Source organism: Ceratina calcarata, unplaced genomic scaffold, assembly GCF_001652005.2.
Source record: "Ceratina calcarata isolate Rehan_Ccalc_2016 unplaced genomic scaffold, ASM165200v1 scaffold43, whole genome shotgun sequence".
In the NCBI taxonomy this organism is placed as follows: Eukaryota; Metazoa; Arthropoda; class Insecta; order Hymenoptera; family Apidae; genus Ceratina; species Ceratina calcarata.
Window position 1 is genome coordinate 528,036 of NW_017166721.1, and position 18,225 is coordinate 546,260.

General features: G+C 39.4%; 1 protein-coding gene across 4 annotated transcripts in view; it reads right to left on the bottom strand.

Moving 5' to 3' along the window:
* The window catches only part of Scp2 (Sarcoplasmic calcium-binding protein 2), a 38,869-nt gene that overhangs the window by 10,556 nt on the left and 10,088 nt on the right, over positions 1-18,225 (bottom strand). For 3 of the 4 annotated variants that reach the window (XM_018027773.2, XM_018027772.2, XM_018027774.2), the window contains exon 2: positions 17,104-17,217. The exons of the other annotated variant lie outside the window; for it this stretch is intronic. The gene's annotated coding sequence lies outside the window, so the exon portion shown is untranslated. The remainder of the gene's footprint in view (positions 1-17,103; positions 17,218-18,225) is intronic. 4 annotated transcript variants of the gene reach the window in all.

The window sequence follows — 18,225 nt, forward strand, 5'->3', positions numbered from 1 at the left end:
GTAACTCATTAAATATCGAAATTAGAAGAAAAGTGCACTATTTTTTATTAAAAATTTTCGATATTTTGACAAAAAAGAATTTTTTTATTTTTCCAAGGGTAAATTCTCATAAATACGGTGCAACGTACAACCAGCCAGGTATTTTTAATTAGTCTGGTGAGTTTCACCAGCAGAGAAAAAATGCATATAAATTGACTTTTTCCAGGTGCTCGGCAATCCATTCGTAAAAAGCGACCTTTTATAATTTTAATATCTCGCCGCGTTTATCCACATCGATGGACCATACGTTTCAATGCTCATGCGTACATTGTATTACTGAATTATTGAAACGATTCGTTCATATTTTTGCTATCGTCGGCTTTTTGACCCTCCGTTCATTACGCCGGAGGGATAGATTTCCCGGGCAAAACCGCCGTGTCGAAAGCGATAAATGGTGTATATGTGAGATGCTTCGTCTCACACGAGTTAGGCCGAACAAACGAGAAAAGGCTCGCAAATACGTATGAGTTAACTAAAAGGAGTGGAAATAATTCTGATATGGGAATTCGCGTTTAAATTCGAGTTAAAAAATGCATTTCGCATCCATGAATTATTAAGCTCTTACATGAATATGGAACGTTACGAGATGGCTTACGTTACTGATTAAACCAATCAATAACCACAAAACGTGTTCTCTGAAATCGCATTCGAGAGCTATAGGGAGCATTACTGATAACTCCGTCTCGTCGCTCGTACGTTCCCATTAAACGTTTTAATATCGCAACACGGAAAAATATCTCCTGAGCCGGTATTACGGGCGGAATGACCCTGACCACAAGAATACAGTGGATATGTTCGTCTTGCCACAGGCTTCCTCGACTCGCCTTGTCAGTTCTCGGTTCGTCATCAACATTGACGGATTTCGCGTTGCCTTAGCGTATCGTTCGAGGACATTAACGAAAGCTCTCATCGAGGGTGTGAGATCGTACACATAAATGCAAATTATGGACGAGTGGATATTTCCCGGATTTCGGCGACCCGTGCGTAAAATCCAATATTTTTTAATATTTGCCTTTCGTTCTCGTACCTCTCGGTGTCTATCGACCAAATATTTCAATATTAATACGCATATAGTGTTATTGGATTTTTAAAACTATTCATTCGTACTGCTGGCATTATCGGATTTCCAAAAAATTCATATTTTCACTGCATCTCATATTTATGATGAGAATTATTAAGCGCTTTGGCAAACATGAAATGGCTCTCCGATCAAACCGACTGATACCTGCAGACATTCCTTTATAAAACCGCATTTCGCATAACGGAAGCTACGTGTAACTCACAATGCTAAAAATAATTCAAGCAATTTGTAAATCGATCGTGTTTTTGATACGACGACTGTTTTATTTGACATGAAAATGCTCAGTTTATTAATTGGGTTGTCAGAAACGCGTTTATACAAGGAGGGTCTATTACTATTCTCCAAATTGTTGCCCTTTAAAGACCGATCACGAACGATTGTGTGAAGCGAAGCTAAAACAGTTTCAGTGTTCACTGACAATCATCGATACGATCGCGTGTAAAGTGGAAAGCGCGTTCTCGCTAAATTCTCACGGAATTAAATTTCGCATTGCTCATCGTTATCGTTCGTATCATCTGCTCGAACGGCGAAATAAAAAAGAAGTGCAGTCGAAAGCTTTCCATCCTTTGCAAAGAGGTGCGAGTGCAAATTAAACTGCGTTCCAAGTTGAAAAATAAGAACAACTCATCTCGACTATACCGATCTCGATGTATTCCGAGGGAGAGAACGCTGCCGCGGATAAAAGTTCATCGCGAACTTCTTTTCTTCTCAAGACGAATGAAAAGTCGTAACGTAATAAAATTCTCATAAAAACTGAATTCCATGAAAAAGCTGGGTACATTACCGCCAGCCATGAAATAAAGCATCCCAATCCGAGATCGTTTGTATCCGGGTTGTATTACATGATCAAACGATGCGCAGGGGACGATGTGCAGACGTTTATAGGAAAATTGAAAAACTTGCCTGTGGCTCTTTCGCGCCAGTACAAAGGGCTTACACAGATTGGAATACGCACAACCGCTGGAAGCGTTACATTCATTCCTCCATGCAGATCGATTCATCTGCGGTAAACGTATGGTGTACATTTTGCGTATCGTTCAGTATTAATGCTGGCGGCGGTCAGTCTTCAGCTGCTTGAAATTTGATGCGCGAATTACGGGATACGACGTAGCCTGCGGTTAGGTTTACCCTTTGTGCCAGACCTCAATTCGTTTTACACAGTGTCTAATAGACGGATACGTAGACAATCAAGAAAGTTTGAAATCGCTTAATAATCGTCGAGTAGCGACTGTACCAGATTTTAGATAATTAAATATAGGGATAGTATGTTGCCTGCGGTTAGGTAGATCAGTCTAGCCATTCTCTCGTTATATTGCATGGTGCCCAGTAATCATGTAGAGAGCCGAGGAGTTTGGAATCCCTTAAGAATCGTCGAGACCCAACTAACCGGGAGTCTAATTAAACGGGATACGTTGTTGCCCGTGGGTTACGTATACTCGTATCCACCCTCACTTCATATTGTATATCCAGTACATATACATAGAGAGCCGTGTCGATGCCCAGTAGCCACAAAGAGAGCCGGTATGCAATCTAAAAAATCATCGAGATTCCCAATTGAACGGAATTTTCAAATTGATCTCTACTGGACACTGTGCTATGATTTGAGGGTAGATAGAAAGAGATACATTTGCTCGTTTGACATCGTGTCACTATATTCGTGCTGCCCGGCATTCCATTGAATCCCTATGATTTTTCAACAATTGTAAACTGATCTGTTTTCCTACCTATCGAATACTGTGCAGTATGAATACCGGTGGATGGACTTAATTCTCAGGTGACAATGTGTCACCAAATTTAACTACTCCGCTCAGTTGCACGTCGATGATATTTAAAGTATTACAAACTCCGTCGGTTTTATACATGTTTCCTGTGCGATACGATGTGAGGGTGTGTATAGATGGGTGCAACACCCCTCGGGCAATATTCTTTCCCGAAATTTTTGCTGACTTTCGTTTCGTTGCATCTCGACAAATTTCAACCAATCTCACACTGTTCGGCTGTTTATACATTTGTTGAATACCATGCAATATAACGTGAAAGCGGATACACAAGAGTACAGCTGCTTGTTCAACACCAAGTGTCTGTATTTGGCCATTCCCACTATCCGGCATTCCGTTGAATTTCGACGATTTTCAAACGACTGTAAACGCATCGGCTCTTCACTTTCCCATCAGACAATGTGCAATGCGATCTGAGGATGGGTGCAGATGCGTGTACCTCACCCTCAGCGAACAGCGTATTCCGAATTTAATTAAAACACCGTTCAGTTGCATCCCATCGTTTTTTAAGCGATTGCAGACACCCCCATCTATGCGTCCACTGGACAGTGTGCAATATGACATGTGGATAGGTACAAACGCACGTGCCGAACCTTCAGGCAGAGCCGATTTAAGCTAATCCCTTGGCATCCCTTCAAAGAGACGGTCCTTGTTTCAAACTGTTTGAAAATTATCGAAATTCAACGGAATGACAAATATACCGAATATCTAGACACTGTCGAATGAGGATATGTATCCCTTTGTATCGCCCCCTCAAATCATTTTGCACAGTGTCCACTAAAACAAAGACAGACAGCCAGTTAGTGAGTAATCCCTTAGAAGTCATGGAAACGTAATTGAGCGATAATTGGTTCGGATATCTAGACACATTGTGTCGAATACTCATACGTAATGGTCATTAAGCAAAATTTCAATCAATTCGCTGGCGTAGACATGCCCTGCGTGAGCTGTTAAATTAGAGTATCGACGCATTCGCTTTCTCGTATATGTACAAGACTCGTGTATTAAACGTTAATGAGACTGAAATTAAATTATTCTGGAAATTTAAATACTGTTCCATTTCTACATTCATATTGTAATCCTCGTATGAAATATAATAACAGTGTTGTGATAAATCAGAAACTGATAAAAAAACAATCACGGAATTTTATTTGTAATTCTGTTTGTCGTTACTGAAAAATATTTGTTCTCTATTGAGATGAAAATTGAAATGTGATAAAAGCGTTATCGGGAAATTTGTCAGATCAGCAATTTCCTGTCCTCCTTTTAAAAATCCATTAGTTTAACAAGAAAGAAAGTCAATTAAAAAATTCGAGTCGCGAACGTCGCCCTGTTGCGGTTACGATAGATATCAGCTAATGGATAATGATCCGATCAATCAGCCGACGAGTTATTGGAAATATTTTCTTCTACAATCTTTACGCCCGCGCTTTGAAAACTTTTCAAGATTGCATCAAGTTGGTATTTTATTATCCATCAACTGCATAGTATCGAAGTTAATGGAGCGCAGCTTGGCTAATAAAATTCATAGAGTTGCGAGGTAATAAAATAATGAAAAGGAACAATGTAAAATAGAATTGGAATAATGTAAATTATGTCGAAGATGCCGGAAGCAAAGTATTCCTTTATCATTCTCCAATTACTGAAACACGAGTTCTTACGTGGGAGTCATTTTTTATCCAGTGTTATTTTTGATCCTGGGTAATTTTTCACCCACACCGATATTTCAATAATACTTATTCGGTTTTATTTCCGCTACGAGGTTTTCCTTATAGCTCGAAAGAAACGAGATACCATAATTGCCACTATGCACCATGCTTATCGTTCTCGAGGCGCGAAGTTCGGCCGCGAAATCCGCAACCTCAGCACAGTAAATGAAGATACACTGGAATATTTTTAATAATTGATATTGTTAAGAGTATTAGACGAATTAGAGAGGTTAATGAATTTTGTCAAATGTGGGGTCTCGTATACTTTTTATTAAAATAATCTGCAGAGGACGAAGTGATAAAAATTCTCGTCAACACATCAGGGCGAAACTAGGAGCTTCATTTTCCTCCATTACGGAAAAATGGCTCGGCTCAAAGAGCTTCGCGTTTCCTTTCATAAACCTGATATATCAAGGGAAATCTCTGGAGATTTCAAAAACAATATAGCCACTCTGCCACCAATCCTAGTGCAAGTGATCGTTTAATACGTTATCACTGGCGTCGTTCTAGATTTATATCAAGAACATAGAATCGTTTCAACTGTCGGTTTAGTACCTTGTAGCTCTTCTATGAGGGATGAAAAAATTCACGACTGAGAATGGAATCTCGAATGAAATCTAAATATTAAATTGGCGCATATCAGACGATCAATTCCTGCCACAAAGTATTTAATCTTTCGTAGTGTTCATAATTGAGGACGATAAGACAAAATATTTTTAACTTGAGAAGCCCAAGGTTAAATAGTGAAATCGATATTCCGTCAAAAAATTTATTTTTACCGTTGCTCTTGCATTCGTTGGCGTCGAAGCGTTCTCGGCTATTGTAATTAACAGTTTCACAGATAGATAGTTTCGCGAAGGTTTCTACCGCAAAATATTGAAAGCCTTTCGCCCAAGGCACTCGTGATATTGACAGCTGACGGTTACAAAATGTGAAAATCGTGAAATACTGGAATCACCAGTTTCCGGGAGGGCAGTTAGCGGCTAACGATGACGCGGCATTTTATAAAAAAAAAAAAAAGTGAAACAATTGACAAAACAATAAATAAAATCGCGAATCGCAAGACACCGACACTTATTATTTATAAAGAATGATAGGATCTTCCAACCGGATTTTTCTAACAAGAAAACCTAATTCGAATTTTAATTATAAGTTTTTAATTCGGTCTCGAAGAAAGTTTCAGAATTTTATAATTAATCTCGCGAGCTCGTGAAACGAAAAGGAAAGAGACGATAGTTCTAAAAACGCGAACCCTGCCCCGTAAGCATCTCTCGTTTCTCGCAATGGCATTAGTTCCCATTGAGGGTATTAAGACGTTACAATAACAGCGTAAATGGAGCAAGACGGGAATCGTCGCGAGCGCAGCCAAGCCGGAAGTTTCATTTGAATCGTGCCGTGTTTGTCGGTCACCGCGTCATCCCGTCGAAGCGTGGCAACGCGACGAGACGCGATGAATACAGCGCCCTATATGTATGCGTAGCACCTCCTCGAGCTTTAAGGAGCTTACTAAATTATGGCTGGCCAGCGATTCGCTGCGTTCATCCGTCGGGATGACTGCGAAACGCGAGAAACGCGCAGCCTGTCTCCTTCCATCGGCAGCCCGGCGACAGCTGTGCGAGATTTACGTGCAAACGAGGACTAACGATTTCAGCTGTTTCCCAAGTACGACCCCGCTGCTCCTCGTGAGAAATCCAATGCCGCTAACTTTCCGCGATTCCTCACCCTCGGCCTCGCGCGAGCTAAGAACTAGAATTGTCGTTTATTCGACGCCGAGCGAGAAACTGCACGCTTAGTTAATCGGTCGTCTCAGGATTTGAGAAACGGTTTTAACGCAACCTATTTGTGTCACTTCTGCGAGTTTATTCGTAAGCGGTTCAATAACTTCGTAACGTTCTTAAATGTCGAAAGAACGTCCACTTTTCTAAGAACTCATCTCAAGTAAGAACTGATGTTCATATCCACACTAGCTCCCCTCCTTCAGATAAATGATAAATTCACAATAACTTTTCAACGCGCGAAGTGAACGTTTCATTTATTGGATCATCCACGTATCCATTTATTATCCGTGGACTAGAAACGCACGTTGCTATGCTGTGCTCATTTGTTACGAGCCGTTCGATGGAGCGGGTTAGATTTAATTTCCCGCGAGGAACACCTAATTTAATACTCCTAGATTTCTTTTTTATGAGGTCATCTGATAAGAAAGATTTATGCAGGGATCTTATCGCGACTGGTTGATACCAATCCACCATATGATTACCGAATACGTTAAAATAGCATTTTGTCGAAATGGGAAGTGATCAGTCATGTTTCTCGCGCAAGCATGATCCTGGTTTATGGGATGTCAATATAATGTGATGCGTCCATAAAATCCGTGAACGCGCGGATATTGCAGGGGGTGGATTTAATTTGGAACACGTGAAATCAACAGGAGCTTCCCCTGATTGTTTAAACCTTTATAGTATGAATACAGGTATCGTGATTCTATATCCTTTTGCATGTTGCACGAACTTTTCTGCACATCCGATGTACATATTCTCGTTTTAACAATATGTATGAAATCCTCATTTTAATAATGACTGCTTTGGCTCGTAATTCATATCTTTGTCCCCAAAATGCACTGGTTAATGTGCGATTGTATTGAAAAGCGGCAGTCCGCGGTGGCTTGAAATCGGACACGTAATTAACGAATCACGCTTCGAGTTCGTACTTTACCTGCGGAAGAAATTGACTACCGAGCCAGCTGGAGCTCAGTTTCGTTTCGCGCGTTTAGTAAGTGAGCAACTACGAAACGCGGCACCGTCTTATTTAATTATCTCGCCCGATTACGTTTCCTTCTCCGTCGCTGCACGCCCGATACACTTTCAATTTGATACAAGCGATCTAATTTTCGGTAACTTACACGAAGACGAAAGGCGAGTCGTCGGCACGCCGATCAGTTTAATTACTCTCGCGTTGTTCTTGGAAATAAGTCCAGATTTTTTAATCGTGGAAATAAAACCTTGTTCGTCCATAAGAAATACTGCCATGTTTCGAATACCGATTTCATTTCTAATCTGCATCGATATTTCGTTAATGCATGTTTGTGGTCTTCCCCATAGTTCGTGAGAAAAAGCAATTTACATACACGCCATTCCGCTACTCTTATATTGTTGTTCTCGTCGCTTTAATCTACAAGCCATTTTGTGATATTTCATAATTATTATCCGTGGACTAGAAACGCACGTTGCTATGCTGTGCTCATTTGTTACGAGCCGTTCGATGGAGCGGGTTAGATTTAATTTCCCGCGAGGAACACCTAATTTAATACTCCTAGATTTCTTTTTTATGAGGTCATCTGATAAGAAAGATTTATGCAGGGATCTTATCGCGACTGGTTGATACCAATCCACCATATGATTACCGAATACGTTAAAATAGCATTTTGTCGAAATGGGAAGTGATCAGTCATGTTTCTCGCGCAAGCATGATCCTGGTTTATGGGATGTCAATATAATGTGATGCGTCCATAAAATCCGTGAACGCGCGGATATTGCAGGGGGTGGATTTAATTTGGAACACGTGAAATCAACAGGAGCTTCCCCTGATTGTTTAAACCTTTATAGTATGAATACAGGTATCGTGATTCTATATCCTTTTGCATGTTGCACGAACTTTTCTGCACATCCGATGTACATATTCTCGTTTTAACAATATGTATGAAATCCTCATTTTAATAATGACTGCTTTGGCTCGTAATTCATATCTTTGTCCCCAAAATGCACTGGTTAATGTGCGATTGTATTGAAAAGCGGCAGTCCGCGGTGGCTTGAAATCGGACACGTAATTAACGAATCACGCTTCGAGTTCGTACTTTACCTGCGGAAGAAATTGACTACCGAGCCAGCTGGAGCTCAGTTTCGTTTCGCGCGTTTAGTAAGTGAGCAACTACGAAACGCGGCACCGTCTTATTTAATTATCTCGCCCGATTACGTTTCCTTCTCCGTCGCTGCACGCCCGATACACTTTCAATTTGATACAAGCGATCTAATTTTCGGTAACTTACACGAAGACGAAAGGCGAGTCGTCGGCACGCCGATCAGTTTAATTACTCTCGCGTTGTTCTTGGAAATAAGTCCAGATTTTTTAATCGTGGAAATAAAACCTTGTTCGTCCATAAGAAATACTGCCATGTTTCGAATACCGATTTCATTTCTAATCTGCATCGATATTTCGTTAATGCATGTTTGTGGTCTTCCCCATAGTTCGTGAGAAAAAGCAATTTACATACACGCCATTCCGCTACTCTTATATTGTTGTTCTCGTCGCTTTAATCTACAAGCCATTTTGTGATATTTCATATTTGCCGAAGGACTCAATAATGCATGATGAACCGCAATGTAAATATGCATTTTTAGCCCTACTATTGCAGCGCGAATTGCCAAGCCAGAATTATTCTCTGATATTTGATTAATACATATATACAGTCCTCCCTTCGCTTCCACCTCCGAGACCCCCTTACATACACACCGTCCCGTCATTACGTACGCTATCGCACTCGAAACGAGAAGCTCGTCCGTAAAACCCGTGATTACGGCACAGCAGACCGAGGGTTAAAAAGTATACCTCGACTTTGTTGTCTTTGACTAATTTCATAAGTTCATTTTACTACGAAAGGTAAAAGGAGAGAATTCCTGCCTACAAATTCAACTCTCCCTCCTTCTCGTTAGGAAAGAATAAGCCCTGCGCTCTTATTTGTAGCGTCGCGCGTCGTCCTAGCGTCACTACCAACGTTCCAATTTTCTCACATTCAGCTTTCTAATCAGAATCATCAGATAACGAATTTTAATCGATTGCATCCCCTTGAACTTCAAGTAGTCATTGTCGACACGTTTTTAAATAGCTATCTAAACGTCGATACCAATTTTCTGCACGCTTTCTTATGCAATTAAACAGTGAATGAAATTGCAAATGTCGGAATTCTCTTGTCCTCATTTTTTAGGTTCTCTGTAATAATTAATTCGTAATGACTGATAAAATTATTACGATTTTTACTAACAAATAATTAGTCTTCCGATGTTCCTGAATACACGATTTTACTTTGATTTGAGATATTTATTTGATATAACACGAATAACATTTGTAGTAAACTGTGTCAAAGCGAATTTTGGTCAAGTGCGCGAGTATCGTATTTACCACGTGAACGCAAAATCAATTTTCGCTGAACGGAGAGTCCGATACGAATTTTCATTTTATTCACGTTCGCACGTTCTCTACATTCGAGATTAGAATATCGTTCGAAATCCGGCGAGTGTAAATTGCATACGGATAAAAAGAGAGACGAGAAGTCTAATTATTATAGTTTAGATAGCTCGGAGTTATTTAAATTTCAACGTAATCGAGGTCCAAGATTATTCATGCAGATCTCAATTGAGATTGAATAAAACGCCCTTGCAGGATAGAGAAAATCCGTCGCTTGGTATAATCCCCGCTTCCATGGTCGACTATCAATTCCTGAGTAATTTATTCGATCGTCACGTTTGCAAAATTGCGTTGTTGCTCGCGTCCTCGACAAATTACCGCTATTGACCATTGACAAAGGAAAGGGATCGAGGTAGAGGTGCGTGTAATTCCGGAAATCCTTGTTGGGATCATCAATTACACAATAGCGAAATCACGGGTGAGTTTCCACCAGTGAGTATCCCGTGCATCGTATACACTCATTATTCGAGAGGAGAAGATCAACTATGAATATAATTAATTTATCAAATTGCAAAGGAACCGTTCGCATCTTCTCAGTTTATTCAGTATATCGTCACATTTATATGTCAGCATCGTGCAGGGGTTGTAATACAAAAAAGTAAAAATCAATAACTTGGCTGTTGTGCTATATTTAGATAAATGTCTACTTCTTTGACATACATATAAGGAATTATCTTCGCCTTATAATATATTATTATTTAATCATTAAATTAGACCGTTGACCGCGTACTTTCCAAGTGCCGTATTTTATGTTAAATCAGAGATAAGAAGAAAATGAGTATGCCGCGACGATATAAACTTGAAATCACAAATCAGATCTGTCAAAACCAGCTTTAAACATAACTCAAACAAAGGCTCGGGTCAAAGGAGCTATTTTTACCGCCCAGTTTATCCTTATTTTAAGCATTTATGCAATCATCCTGGAAATTCCAGAGAAACGTGTAATATTTTGAACAACCATGTTTTTATTCTCGGACACGGTTTAAATCATCGATTCTTAAAATCACGAAAAAAGAGAGTTTCTTCAGAGAGCTTATAAAAGTTCTACGTCAGCCACGTATCTGCTTATAGTGAAATAATTTCTATTTAATCAGGAAACTAATTTATATTAGCTTCAGCAGTTTTAATCAATTTATCAAGGAGTAAAACTTGTCTCACAGAGATTAATCGAGCTGTCTGCGGTTAATACATGGATAATAACTGTTCCAGATTTCAGTCGATTCTGCATTTGCATTTACGTATTGTTTTAATGCTTCGCAAGCCAGATTAAATATTTTTTTGTTAATCATTCATTGATCGAGTTGGTACAGATTGCGGGATATTGTATAGAGAATCTCTGAAAAATTACATTGGACCATTATCCTTTTTGCGTTTATCTGAATATTCCCGGACGCATGGGAAACGTGTGCACGTGAAAGGTGATCTAATTTCCCCGTTGAAATATCAATCGAATGCAAGCGCTTTTTCACATAATGGGGAAGTTGCATTCTATTGATCACTCGTGACCAACAAAGGTATTAACCGATACACGAATTTCATTTGTACAACTCCTGCGGACGATCAGATAAATATGACCAGCGTCATCTTCTTTCTGCAGTGGATATTTTATTTCCGATGAAATAATTGTTTTTAAAGATATAAAAAATTAATGTGATTTATTCGAAAATATTCGATTAACAATTTAATAGGACAGGCTTTAATATATAAAATGGCTTTCGCTACAGGATTAATTTTTGATACCACGTTCATAAGTCGTCTTTTGTCTCTTCGTCTCGTAAAAATTCCATTTGAATTCCTGAGAGACTCTATATTTGTAATACCAATATGAAACATCGGTTTTGATATCATCCGCTTATATAAAGCGTCGATGATATTTAAACCTGTGAGCGACTCTTGAACAGTTTTTAATTTATATCCATGCATGCAAAATATCGTGAGTACTTCAAACAATTATTGAAATATAGTTAAGTACTTCGTGTCTATAACGAGTCGAACGATTGAACGCGTTATGGGAGATATATCTGATTGACCGTTCGTCCATCCGATTTACATGAAACCATGACGCGCGCGGACGTTCTGCTAATCACGATAATTATGCTAATCACAATTATGAAGCAGTCATCGCCGTTAATTACGATTCGCAAGGCTGCGATGTCAACGCGATCGTATGCACCGACCGCGATGTCGAAAATAGGGGCGAAAGAGAATTTACATTGAGAAGTGTTGCGGATAAATGGTCATTGCAGTTAAAATTTGAACGTCAACACTTGGAAAGCGAAGCTTTCACGAGCATGTCCATTTGCACGTTCATTTTTATATAAAAATCATGAAATCCACATGCATATACTTAAGAAGATCACTAGAGAAAATAAAAGTGTAACTTTTACGATTTTTCTGAACGATTCACGTTAAAAATTAGCCTACAATTGGAATACATTTTGTACAAGTAGAGGTGAATTGAAAACCTAAATAGAATTCATTCATAAATTAATGAACCCTTCTCCTTTAAAGCTTGGTCGCCCTAAAAATATATATAGAAGAGAAACTCGGTTAGGGACGAGAGAGTGAAAACGTTGTGCGGTTAGAAACAAGACAGTTTCACCGCGGACATCGAAAGTTGAGCGCGATAAAGCGGATGTGTCATTGTTCCGACGTTCGAAATTAATTATTGGCGCCGTGACGGCGTGTCCTCCACCCCGGGGTTTCCCCCGGCTACGGCCAACTTTCTAAGCTTCCTGTGTTGTGCATTGAAATCCCGAGGAGGATTTCTAAGCAATTGAAACTACGCCGCAACATCTCCCAGGCCAGAAACGGGAACAGACTGACCGGAGGTACCGGTCGGTGGTGGCTCGTTGTTGCTGCTACGTAGCTGCATTGTCGCGCGTACAAACGAGCCAGGAGGCTCGAACTCGACCGGTCCCTGCACCTAATGATCGATCGCGGTGTATCTCGACGAGGTTCGACCGTTAAATTAGTCGGCAACCTTCAAAGATTAACTGGCTTGTCCTTTGTATACCCTCATTGACCCGAGCCTCTGTCTCTGACACAATTGCGGGCGACTGTCGTTTTCTCCGTCGCGGGATAAAAGTAACGACCAGGGGACCGGGTTTCTTAATTTCTACCAGGATTCGTCGCGAAATTAGCAATCAGGGAAAATTGAATGTTGTCCATTATAAAATTGAAACGTTCCATATGCGATGATCCATCAAGATTATGTTTAACGATATTCGGTTTTCAATTCGAGCGGCGTTATAAATTCGAGCAACGGTCCGAAAATATTTCACGCGACCGAAATAGAATAGAGGTAGAAAAAAGATGTTCCAAGTCGACTGCTGTATTGCATTGTTCGACGCTCGTCGCTTGCAAAGGATGTTTATGACGTTTATGCCTCGAAAAAATAAAGAGAACTCCGCCGCGTTTTAACGATGAACGTACCGTAAACTGTTCGCTTTGTGAAAGCGAATATTATTAGTTTTTATCATTTGCGGTCCCACTTCAGTGGAATCTCGTTAGAACGCATACAGTTACATGGTCTGTCCTCGTCGAAAGCAAAAGCGTCCACCCGGTTTGCCTTCCGTATAATTTCACTTGCGCGACAAAGCTGAAACCAGTTCTCTCCTCTGTCCGCGCTCCGCGTTTCTACGACCGGCTCTAGTAATTAATAATTACTTTGTGATATTCTCGTCGCGCGCCGCCGTCGGCTCGACTAATCTGTATTATCATTACATTATCGTCCTCAACCGTTTCCCTATTATTTTTCTGTTAAATATCATTAGCTAATTTCGGAAATTAAAAGATTTATGATATTTCATCCTAGCATTTAAATATTACGATATCCTGCAAACGTACGTGCAACATTCATATCAAATTCTTTTTATAAGTACGCAGAATACGTTTCAATTAAACTTTCTCACTGTTTATAATCTGGGAAGATTGCGAGAGTATGTGACGTCTAATTAAAATCTGATAGAGAGAACTGATAGAGTAATGATAGTAGAATTAACCCTCCGATGATCATTTCATTAATACGTATTTGAGATCCTCCCCTCGTTTCCTTACATACACATCGTCCCGTCACTGTGTACGTTATCGCTTTGGAAACGCGGAGTTCGGCCGCGAAACCTGTAACCCCGGCACAGGAGGTACAGAGAACAAAGAATGAAAATCTTAATTAAAACTCGGCACGGTCGATTTTTTCTTGCGTTTCAATGGTCAAAGGAGAATTCAGAATTTATATCTGTATAGATAGTTCGTCCTTGTTTGAAAAATATACGAAAAGGTATAATTAATGAGACACGTGATATAAAAGAGCCTCTTTCAAATAATTCTGTTGACATTTTTCCTATCCAATAAGTGATTTCTTGTTGAGAGAAAATATTGCAAGTAGCTTTTAATGAACGATACGCAGCTTTAAGCTACGAATCGATGACGTCGTGGGCCGCGAATAAAAACTCCCTACGTGCCACATTCATTCACGATACATCAACAAAAAACGTATCTTGGTTCTAGAAAATATATCATCGTTCTTAGCAGGAAGACGTAACTAAACATGAAACTGAAAACGTATACAAAGTCAGTCGCACGACTTTGGAACTTGAATTATCTTTTTTTATAAAAACTGCGTTTCTCCCTCGAAGCTGAATTTTATATTAAACATTGTTTGGATCACGAACTTTTGTTTAAAACTTTTTTACCCTCGAAAGGGACTCATTAACTATGTACACAGAGTAGAGAGTTCGGTCGGTTTGTGTTTTTTTTTTTATTATAAAATTGTATTCTGTACGCGAGAACGTGACGGAGTTTGTAGACCTCCTGAAATTGATCTTGACAGTTCCCTGCGATCCCCAGTTTGTGCGACGTATAACAATTTGATTGACAGGTTTCACGAAATATTTTTTTGCGGGTTATCGTGGCCGGTGGCAGTATCGTTGAAAGCACTTAAACCTGGACACCTGACGAATTTTTACAAAACGCTATCAATATTATCACTGCTATCTATTTTTTCAAAAAAATATGAATGACAACACGCGGACACGCACGAAACGCCATTCCTGATTGTATGTACGAGCGGTCAGTAGTTTTTTCGTTAACAGTTTTCCTGCCCGTAGAATTCACAATTTCCACGCTGGATCTCGGTCAGATTGACAGGTGTAATTACAAAATTTAACCAGAAATAACGAACGGACTAATTGTTACACGATTGATACAGACGTGCGTTGAATTCTGATGAACGGAGTATAAACCGTAAAACAGTTGCGAAACTCAACGTGATACTGCATACAGCGTGATTCTACATATTATGCATGAATACAATTCGAGATACATCGTGTTTGGTTTCATTTTAATCGAGATAATGCCAAGAACTCGTTAGAAAAAGTCGCACCTAAACATGACCGTAATTAAAGAAGTTGGGTCACTCAATTATTATTAAATGATCTCAAATCGGATTACATGTCCGCGATCACTGTTCGCTCACCCTCGAACGAATTTCCCTCTCAAAGGTAGAATTTTCTCATTCCCACAGCGTGTATCGTCGGGTTGAATTTTGCGATTGTTTTACCGTTTATATTCCACTAAAATTGTAACTCGTAAAAGTCCGACGCATGTCTGCGTAACAATTTATTGATGAGTGAAATATAAATCGCAAGAGCCCGACTCTACGTCTTGAGGCGAAAGTGGATTCTCGAATAGATGTTTCAGACCGTGACTCGATTGCTTTTAATCTAATATTAGACAAGCTTAAGAGCTTATTAACTTATTACCAATTCAACCTTCGTGATCGTTTGACATGGGACTCGGATAGATTGGATTACAATTGTCGAGCATTTAACGTTGCACCGGCAACCTCTGCGCAACAGGCAATTGTGCTTAAACTTTGTTACTACAGGATGCTCTTAGAAATCGCGCGACGTCAATAGGATTTCCCTTACTACTCTTTTCAAAATGAACTAAGCGAATAAAAGAAGTGAAAACAATGATTATAGTTATCAAAATCGGCATTTGAAACCTGAGATAAATTGTAAAGTTTAACGAGAAAACATTAAGCCAATTAAACTGAACGTTATTATTTCGTCGTGTTTGCCGTTTTCATATTCGTTTCTGAACAGAAGCGGGCAGAGCGAATGAGCCACTTGAAATATCGGGGTTTATATTGAAACCGTTCCAGTCGGAACTACATACTAAAGGAACTCGATAATATTTACCCATAGCCAAGTCAATTATTCAACCAAATTTTAAAAACATTACATTTGAATGAATTTTAGAGCAAGAAGGAATTATTTTGAATCTTGAAACTGTTTTTAAAAAAAGACCATTGAATATAGGAAACTGCGTGCAGTTTGACTGAACGGCTCGGATATGAAATGGTAGAGCAACGAAAATATTTCAATAAGCAGAAGTTCTGACAATTCTAACATAAGTCGTGATTTCGGTATAATTCGCGGTGAACAGCGACTGGAGTTAGTTCGTTCGGAAATCAATCGTTCGATTGGATTAAAATGTATTATCCCCGCGGACCGTGTAAACGCATTACGGTAATAAGCTTAATCGGCGGCAAATAAAATCATTTGGCGAGTGAATTTAATACGGCCAGTGATAATTCGCAGAAAGCAATAAAACGTACTGTGCGGTTCATTGTTCCCAACAGAAGCTAGATCAAACAATTGCCGAAGATTTTACACTGGAATAATTATCGAACATAGTAGAAAGAATTTATCGAGGATTTTACTCAACTCTCCGAAACGCGGTGTACGATGTACGAGTAGTTGAATAATAAGTATCGAATTCCACTTTTCAACCTCATTTTTTTTTAATAGCTATCGGTTTGCGTTGTTACTTAAGAGGGGAAAGAGAGAGAGAGAGAGAGAGAGAGAGAGATCTGAACAATGCCGATATTTCACACTTCACGGTTCCAGGTATCCAGTGACGGTGAAAAGTTTATACTGCATTAATGACTTGGTGCACATCGTAGTTTAAAAATATAATTAAACGCCGCGGATCGATAACGCAAGCCCGACGAACGCGGCGATAAATGTGCACGGGTATCAAAATTCTTTGGACCTATTTTAAACGTATAACCCAGAGTCGAATGCAATGAGAGCTTAACCCTTTTCCCGAACACCGCGTCCAACGGTCATCCGATACGCTTAATTTCGGTAATTAGTAGCGTTGATTAATTATCTCCGCCCTAACTACACTAACTATTTCGCTTGAAAACAATTACGTTTAATATTTATTACTGCGTAAAGTTACTTACCGGGCTGCGTGTGCGATACTTCTACAATCGACAATTTGCACGTTCACCGAAGGCGGACAATTATCTCTGCCTGATGACACGACCAACAGTTGAATTGAATCGTTCTCCGAATTTCTAAGAACGAACAAACAGTAACACATGAAATCAATTATTAATTGTAAATCCATGAATCCTTAGAATCTCCTATTATTCAATATGATGATCTAATCTAATCTAACGTGAAAATTTGCTTGACGAACGTAAAATAGCTAGAAGTAAAGGGAATGCAACCTGTTTAGCAGTAAACGACTTGGATTAAGTGCGGTGCAGCTATTCCGCTTTAAATGAAAGCTCGTAAGAGCAGCTATGCTACGACGATCTACCCTAATGAGAGGATTGCTTTAGGCGTTAATGTACAAGTAGGAAATGATCGTCAGAAGCTCCAGACTCCAACCGTTGGAAGAACTTCTGCTTTTTTTCGTGCAAACTTTCAAGTACCTTTCCGTAAGTTTAACCGAGATAATGGTTGTATCAACAGGTCACCAAGTTGCTTCTTATCACGCGCGCCTGCTTCTTCGTATCTATATTATGTTCGATATCAATTGGTAATAAAACTTGAAAATTGTCTGTCATTATTTGCCCGTCTCTCTTGATCGAACAATGCGGAAATAAATTTTCTCTTGTGTAATTGACAGAAGCAGAAAAAAATAGATAAACCTGATATTTATAGACAGATTCTTTAATACAAAGTGAACGACGCTTCGAACTATTAATTAAACCATTCAGCTTTGAACGGGTTAAAAATTGAAGTACGCTTAGTCTGCTTAGCATGAAAAATACGGAAGAGATTCTGAAAAATGTGAGGAAAATAAGGGCAAGTATCATCATGCATAAATCATGTCCGCGAGCTGCCGGTATAAAGCGAAGTGTTATAGGGGCGTCTATAAAACTCTCTTGTCACTAGCAAAATATCCTGAAAGGTGTGTTTATAAGGACCACTTTCATCTGTTGAACTTCATCCCATATATAATAATGTCACGTATTTCTTCGTCGTACTTGTTCGTATCGTATATTATAGTTTACGGGCATGTATGTACACAGTTGATAGAAGAAATATAGGAATAAGGTGCGACTATATGCGCT